The sequence below is a fragment of the Odocoileus virginianus genome, chromosome 9 (assembly GCF_023699985.2).
Source record: "Odocoileus virginianus isolate 20LAN1187 ecotype Illinois chromosome 9, Ovbor_1.2, whole genome shotgun sequence".
NCBI classification, from domain to species: domain Eukaryota; kingdom Metazoa; phylum Chordata; class Mammalia; order Artiodactyla; family Cervidae; genus Odocoileus; species Odocoileus virginianus.
Genome location: NC_069682.1, coordinates 68,242,516 through 68,251,125, shown reverse-complemented (window position 1 = coordinate 68,251,125; position 8,610 = coordinate 68,242,516). Strand labels below are relative to the sequence as shown.

Sequence of the window (8,610 nt, the reverse complement as noted above, 5' to 3'; positions counted from 1 at the left end):
CAAGAAACCCGAGAGGTTAAAACCTGACAATTTAGGGGAAGCCAGGTGGCTCAGACGGTAGAGTCTGCCTGCAATGTGGGAGACCAGGGTTTGATCCCTGGCTCAGGAAGATCCCCTGGAGAAGGGAATGGCTACCCACTCCAGTATTCTTGCCTGGAGAATTGCATGGACAGAGGAGCCTGGGTGGGTTACAATCCAAAGAGTCAGATATGACTGAGCGACTAACACTTTCACTTTCATCAGGACACAAGACAATTTAAGATCCTCAGAAAGGCTCAGGGGTTGGAGGAACCGGGAATCTTCAAAGGCTGAGATGCAGAGCAGATAAAACCAGAAAGGCTGGTTAGTAACTGTCTGTGGGACAACTGGATTTCTCCTACCGCAGCAGGTACAGGCAGGACATGACCCCTCCCCTCTGGAGCAGAAGGCTGCCTCTTGGGAGAGAGAATGACCTGAGAGTATCTTCTTACAAGGCTCAGCAAGGGCAGGGAATATAGCAGGTCCTGGGTGAGCTGTTGCTGTCATTGTATTCAGTTGGCCTCTCTCTGTCTGGTTCTCTAAGTTTCTTCTTGGAGTCAGAAAGAGGCTCAAAGACATAAAGCAGAAGAGGTCACGTGGGTGGAAAGGCTCACTGCCTGGTAAGATCCCCTCTAGCTAGTCACATGCCCTCCTCACACACCGGGTTATTTGCCTTCTACTATCTACTATCTTCTTCTTTTTCGTTAACAATCTCTTTTTTAGATAGCTATCTTGTTCCTAGCTCCAAGGTATTTTCCAGTGTCTTTTGCAATTAGATATGGCCATGTGACTATATAAATAGTAGTGTTGTGAGCAAGTGAGGACTATCTTTATAAGAGAAATGGTCTTTCGCCACTCTGCTTTCTGTGCTGCAGATGTGATGGCCAGTGCTCCAGCAGCCATACTGGGCAATGAGGAAAGAGTCCACTTGCTAGCGATTGAAGAAACCATCCTCATGGAGTTGCCTTACTAGCCTGCATTGCCCACCTTTGGACTTCTTTCACATGACAAAGAAATAAACTTCTTTCTTATTTTGGCTACTATAAATTTAGGATTTTCTGTTTAGGAGTCTCCTCTGATCCTAATCCTGTAAACTTGAGTTGGGGGCAACGCCTCCCTTGTCCTCTTTCCTATTCAGAGATCCTAGAAGATGAGAATCAGCAGAGAACTTAGCTGTTACGGAATCCACAGGGCCAGGGACAAAATCTGGCCTCAAGATATTTTCTTTAGCTCATACAGAGTCTTTAAAATCAGGAGCTATTTGAGCACATTTTGAACATTAAAGTTTCTGTTTTGGGCTTCCTTGGTGGCCCAGACAGTAAAAAATCTGCCTGCAATGTGGGAGACCTGAGTTCAATCCCTGGGTTGGGAAGATCCCCTGGAGAAGGGAATGGCTACGCACTCCAGTATTCTTGTCTAGAGAATTCCATGGACAGAGGAGCCTGGCAGGTTACAGTTTTGGGGGTTGCAAAGAGTTGGACATGACTGAGCGACTAAGCAGAGCACAATCCTATATTATATAGAAACCCTATGAGCTAGGTATATATTAACACACATATGTTGTTGTTGTTCAGTAGCTAAGCTGTGTTTGACTCTTTGCAACCCCATGGACTGTAGCATGCCAGACTCATCTATTCTCCACTATCTCCCACAATTTGCTTAAATTCATGTCCATTGAATCAGTAACACTATCTAACCATCTCACCCTCTGCCAGCCCCTTCTCCTTTTGCCTTCAATCTTTCCCAGCATTAGGGTCTTTTCCAATGAAAAGACTCTCCAGTGAAAAGGCTCTTCACATCAGGTGGCCAGAGTATTGGCTATATATATATTCACACACACAGATGGTTGGATGGCATCACTGACTCAATAAACATGAGTTTGAGTAAGTTCTGGGAAATGGTGAAGGACAGGGAAGCCTGGTGTGCTGCAGTCCATGGGGCTGCACAGTCAGACACGACTGAACGACTGAACAACAACAACATACACAGTATTCTATGAGCTTGGTATGTACATATGTATTGTCTCCAGTCAACAGACGAGGAATCTGAGGCTCAGAGAGGATTTGCCCAAGTCATAGGTCACAAAGCTGGAAGCATTGGACCTGAAACTCCAGACCGTCTGCATTCCATGCTGGCCCTGTCAGCCTTTGAGTTTGCAACCACTGAGGTCTGGATTCCTTGCTTGAAGTTCCTCAGAGGAACACAACAGAGCCGAAGAGGAAGAAATACTTAAATGACCTTTATCATGTTGTGTCAAACCAATGGCCCTGGCTCCCCTGCTACACTGTGAGCAAACCAACTCAAGAATGGTTTGTTTTTTTTCCCTCTCTACATCCTGTGTCTGGTACAGAGCCAGCCAGGGAACTCTGTGCTGAACAAATGAGGTGACCCGCTCTCAGTCACATAGACTGAGCCTGATGCAGGGATGGGATGCCAACTCTGGGCTCCCACCTGCCCACCTAGGGCTCTTCCAGACCTGGCTGTCTCCCAGCCTGCCCCGCTTTCTTCAGGATGCCGAGAGAGGGCAAGAGCACAGGCTGAGGCCTAGCTTGTTCACACTCAAACTCCAGCTACATCTCTCACCTCTCTGAGCCTCGGTTTCTGCCCCAGAAAATGGAACTAATCTCTTACCTTATCGGGCTGCTGGCAGGATTTGATGAGATCAAGCCACATGCCTTCCCACAATGAACAGCACATAATAGGTGCTCATTAAATGGGAGCTGTTACTGTGACACGTATTTTGTATGAGGCCGTGGGGTGGGGAGGGATGAATTTGCCTGTGGGTTGAAATCCTTTCCCTTGTGCTTTGACTTGCCTTCTCTTAACCCAAGGCAGCTTGAACCCTTCAAAGGACTGGACACAAGATCACACTTTAGCAGAGGGCTTTGCATATCTCGGGAGCTTGTTGAGTAATGACCTGAAACTTCCCTTCCATCTCTGCACCAATGTATAACAAGTTCCTACTCTCCAACAGGCCCTGCGTCAGGGCTGGAGACTTTGGGGAAACTGAAACTGTCCTGCCTTTGAAGACTGTCCAGCTGGCTGGTGAGGTTAGACAAGGTCACATGACTCTTCGATATGTGGATGATGACAGGTCTTACGGGAAGGGAAGCAAAGGTGCTCCCTCCAGGAAGATGCATTCCCAACCCCACAGAGACTGCTAGAGGCTCACCCACATCCTGGCTCTCCACTCCTTCCCAAACTGGATTACGTTTCCCAGTCTCCCCTCCAGTGTGACCACAGGACCCAGTCGTAGGGGTGGAGACTGAGCGTGGACTGAAGCACTGTGTGCCGCTTCTGAGTCTGGCCCCTCAAAATTCCCAATACTCCTTAATAAAGATGACCCCCAGGGTGACTTTGAGACCCACATATTGTAGATTCAGCCTGAGTTCCAGAAGGACTGAATGGAGAGTTTCCGCCCACCCAGACTTGTTACATGAAAAAAACTCTTCTAGTCTATTTATCAGGTATTTGTAACACTATGTGTTACAGTAGCTACCTTAACCCTAAGACACTGGCCTTGAAAATCAGATGTTTTCATTATGTCACTTTCCCTCTTTACAACTTCGACAGTTACATTTAGTGCTGTAGTTCTAAGTTACCAATGTTCTTTGTCACAACTTAATTCTTTAACTGGAGATAATACCCCTGACCAGGAGTGGTTCAGATTGGAATATTCTTATTCATTAATTCTGCATTTTCTTTTCTTTCTTTCTTTTCTTTTTTTTTTTTGTGTGTGTGTTGCTGTTGGCTGGAATTAAATCTTGAACTAGATTTTTCAGGAAGGGTATGTGAGGGTTACAGTTCCTGCATGTTTGAGAATAGGTCTTGCTTTTCTTCACACATGAATGATGAATTTTGTGGATAATGAATTTGGGGGAGAGTATCTCTCTCCATCCTTCCTCCAACTCTGTAGACATTGACCCACTGTGTACTAATGTGGATAGATTCATCACCAGCCTGTATCACTGAGGGTTCCGGCAGGAACCAGGTGATACACTCAAATTGAGTAATCAAGGACAGTTTAATAGAGGAATTATTTCCATTCAGTTATAAGATGAATGAGGCTTCCCTGATGCCTCAGTGGAAGAGAATCCGCCGGCCAATGCAGGAGATGCATGTTTGATCCCTGCGTAGGGAAGATCCCTGGAGGAGGGAATGACAACCCGCTCCAGTATTCGTGGCTGGGAAATCCCATGGACAGAGCAACCTGGCGGGCTACAGTCCATGAGGTCACAGAGAGTCAGACATGACTTAGTGACTATACAACAGCAAGATGAATAAGGTCTGAGGATCTAATGTGTCATATGGTGACTTTAGTTGATAATTCTGTTGTACAGCTGACATTTGCTGAGAGAATAGAGCTTAAACGTTCTCACACGCACAAAAAGAGGTAAATATGTGAGGTGACAGATGCATTATTAACTTAATGGGGAGAAATCCTTTCATGATGGATATGTATATCAAATCATCACATCATACACTTTAAATATCTTACAAGTTTGTCAATTATACCTCAGTAAAGCGGAGAGGGCAATGGCACCCCACTCCAGTACTCTTGCCTGGAAAATCCCATGGACAGAGGAGCCTGGTAGGCTGCAGTCCATGGGGTCGCGAAGAGTCAGACATGACTGAGAGACTTCACTTTCACTTTTCACTTTAATGCATTGGAGAAGGAAATGGCAACCCACTCCAGTGTTCTTGCCTGGAGAATCCCAGGGATGGGGTCGCACAGAGTCGGACACGACTGAAGTGACGTAGCAGTAAAGCTGAAAAAACACAAAATTTTTAAAAAGGAATTATTTACAAAGAGGTAGGTAGGCATAGCGGTCAGTACACTGCCTGTGTGCCCTCACCATCACCTCTACATGCCAGAAGCTACTTGCTGCTAACACCTGAGCCAGCACCTCTCTCTCCCGGCCCCCTCTCCCTCCACACTCTTCCCCTGCAGGGGTTTTCTAACTGTGGGGGCAAGCTTAGCCAGTGTCCTGAGCAAGCTAAAAGCACCAGGAACTTAACATCTCGGAGCAAGCCTCCCAACAATGACAGCAGGCAGTAGGTGGATAAACCCACAGCTCCCTCGCCCCTCAGCCGAGTCGCCTCTGGGACACATTCACATCATCTCCGAGGTCCCCTGAGGGGCTGAGCTCCAGGTGTCCGTCTGGTAAACTGCCCGGAAGTTTCCGCTCCTCTCACATCCTGTCTCACTTCTGCCCTCCCCTTCCTGTGTTTCCTGGGATGTCTTCCCAAACTACTTGTGTTTTGACTCTTTTATCTCAAGCTCTGGGGCCCGGGCTGGGGTGGGGGAAGGCCGGGGAGAGGGGCAGGGGGGGACCCTAACCCAGAAAGCAGAGTTCCGGGAAATCAATAAAGGCCCAGTGCAGTAGTCCATGGGGCAGGAGGGAACCTGGAGATGGAATGGTGTGGAGAGAGCCACCTGCTGGAAGCCTGGACCCCGGCAGGGAGACAAGAGCTGACCCAGGGACTGTGCAAGCGGCAGAAAAGAGGGAATAAACATCCTGACTTCTCCCTCCTCCCACCTTCTGACCTCCTAGTGGTGCCCCCTATCGACCAATCCAACCAGAAGTCAGAGGGCAAGAGAGCCTGCCGATGGTCAGGCTGCCTGGCACAGAGCAGCAGTGAGAAGGGCAGGAAATGCATCTGGAAGGGCAAATAGGAGATATAAATGCAGCATATAGGCTGATAATTTTCCTTTGCATTTGACCTGAATGGAAAGCATAATCTGGATAATTTCCAGGATCCAGGAAAAGGCTTTTCCAGATGTCAGAGTGGAATAAACTAAGAGCAGAGACTGGGCGGGGGGCTGGAGTGGGTCAGCATTTCTATTATCTACAGCTGCCTAATAATCCACCCTGAGACTCAGAGGCTCCAAATAACAGCCAGGTATTATAAACCACAATTGTGTAGGGCAGGACCCCAGACCCTGGGTTGGCTGTTTTGTGATTCTTCTGTTCCACATAGCACTACTGAAGTCACAGGTTCAGCCGGCAGCTTTTCTGGTCTGGAGGGTGCAACATGGCTCCACCAGCGTATTTGGTTTCTTGGTGGAGACAATGAAAAGGCTGGTGGACTGAAGTGATTATACAGGATTCTTTAGTGTGATGGTCTCAAGGCAGTTGGATTTCCTACACAGCAACTTGGGGCTTCCAGAAAGAATGTTCACTAGGCCCCAGTGGAAGCTTCAAGGTTTCTTCTGATCTAGGCTCAAAGTCCAGGAATGTCATACTCATCACGTTCTATCAAACAAGTCACTCAGCACAGTGCAGGAACAGAAGGAGGAAAATTAGATTCCATCGGACAGTGGGAGGAATAGAAAAGAATTGGGTCAACTTTCGCTGGCCAGAAAGCCATCCAGATTGATTGGTGTTTGGGGAATGTGTTGGGAAGTGATGAGACTGACATTGGAGAGGGACTGGATTGTCAGAACAGGGGACGGGGAGACAGTAATAAGGTACAGATGAAGGTTCTAGAATCAGATTCAAATTCAAATCCTAGCTCCCTCACATACAACACGTGTGCCAAGCAGGCTCTTCCTTTCTCTAAGCCTCAGTGTTCTCATCTGTAAAATGGGACCTGATCCTACTTCACAGAATTGCTGTAGACACTAAATGGGATGGTGCTTATGAAGTGCTTCCCAGAGTACCTGACTTCAAGTATGTCTCAGTAAACAGGAGCCATTATTGTGCACTCTAAGTGACATGAGAAGCCAGGAAACGGTCTTACAGAAAACTCCTCTGGCTTCAACAATGCATCAAGGATCTTTTTTTTTTTTTTAATTTCACTTTTATTTGAGATAGTTATCTTACTCTTTCTTTCCACTAGTAAATGTGTTTTATTTATTAAAAAAACTTTTTGACTGCACTGTGTGGCATGTGGGATCACAGTTCCCTGATCAGGTAAGATAACCCGTGCTCCCTGCTTTGGGAGCCCGGAGTCTTAACCACTAGACTGTCAGGGATGTTCTAGGGCGATAGAGTAAAAAAGGGTCATTTTGACTCACTCTCACCCTCACTGTTGCACACAATTCAACCCAAGCCTCACTGATTCTACCCCTAGATGTGGCTTGAGTCTGATTTTCCCCATGGTCACAGCCATCTCTACTCAGATCACTGCGCTACCGCCTTCCTCCTCTGGCCCCTCTGCAGTGCCTTCCCCTCACAGCAGCGAGCCCGGGCTTCCCCTCCATCTGCATAGGAACCACATGGGGGATGATATTCAAGTACAAATTCCAGTTCAGGAGGGCTAGAACGGGGTCTGAGAGTCTGTGGTTCAGATCGACTCCTAGGTGGTTATCATGCTAATGATTTCAGGACTACACTCTGAGCAGCTGCTGGAGAATGTTTCTTCTGAATGAAAGTTTCATCCTATCTTGCCTCCACTTAAAACCCTCCATTGATTTTCCAGGGCTCTTGGGGCGGGGGGGGGGGGGGGGGGGGGGCCAAATCCTCACCAAATCCAACAGGTCCCTTGTGATCTGCTCCTTGCCTGACTTTGGCCCCTTGTCCTCCACTCTCCTACCCCCCTCTTTCTCCCTTATGTGTTGTTACTGTATTTATTCTATAATGAAATGAAACAGAACCATCACCCCACCCAAGTACTGGACCATCGCCAATAACCTGAAAGTACCTGTATGCTCCTCCCCCCTCCTCTCCTTCCCCATTCCCCTGAGATAACCATTCTTCTCAAATATTTTCTCTTGCTTTTTTTCTACTGATGCCTGTTTGTCTAAACATGCATAGTTTGGGTGTTGCTTTCATTAAGCATTCTAGATGTTGCATCATCGTGTATGTAGTTTTCTGCTACTTATTTAGTATTGCTTGTGAGATAGATCTGTGTTGTTGTGTGAAGTTCATTCAATTTCACTGCTGTATAATATTCCACGCTGTGAATATTCCAGTTTATTTGCCCACCCGCCTGGGGATGGGCATCAGGGTGTTTGGAATGTTTTTGCTATTAGAAGCAGCACTGTGGGAACATTCTTGCAGGCGTTCTCCGGCTGTACCGTGGGTCGTTTCTCAAGGGTAAATGCCTAGGAGAGAATTTGCTGTATGCCCCCTCCTCTTTTCATTCCCTAGCTCCCTGGGGTCTGCAACACAGAAGGCCCTCTCCACCCGGGCTGCCCTCTTCCACTCCACCCCCACCCACCCCAACCCCCTTCATTTGATAAACTCCTTAAGATCCCAGGAGAAGCCTTCCCCCACCTGCCGGCCACGACTGGTCCCCGTTAAAGCTTCTTGATTATACATTTCTGTTGTGTGATTTTGCGATGAGCGTGTGTCTTGTCCGGTAGAGTGCGAGCCCCACGAAGTTTGTGAAGCGCACCGATTTCCCAGTTTCCAGCTGGGGCCTGGCACATGTAGGCGCCCAGGCAGTCCTGTGACCCTGCAGGAGGGACCGGGCCGGCGCAGAGTCCGGCCAGGCGGCTGGAGTCTGAGCCCACAGGTGGCTCCAACCCGGGGTCCCGGGCCAGAGACATGGGGCCGGTCAAGGTTCCGAGGGGACTCGGATTTGTCCACCCCGAGCGGCAAAATTCCAGGAAATACGCAGCGCGTCTGTCGATGGGGAGGGGCG

At 48.1% G+C, this 8,610-nt stretch overlaps 1 long non-coding RNA gene across 1 annotated transcript; it reads right to left on the bottom strand.

Moving 5' to 3' along the window:
* Positions 1–7,914: 7,914 nt before the first annotated feature.
* LOC139036785 (uncharacterized) lies at positions 7,915–8,583 on the bottom strand. The gene is made up of 2 exons (XR_011489644.1): positions 8,241–8,583; positions 7,915–8,068 (listed from the first exon to the last, which is right to left on the bottom strand). It is a non-coding gene; the product is annotated as an uncharacterized lncRNA (long non-coding RNA).
* Between the last annotated feature and the right edge of the window lie 27 nt (positions 8,584–8,610).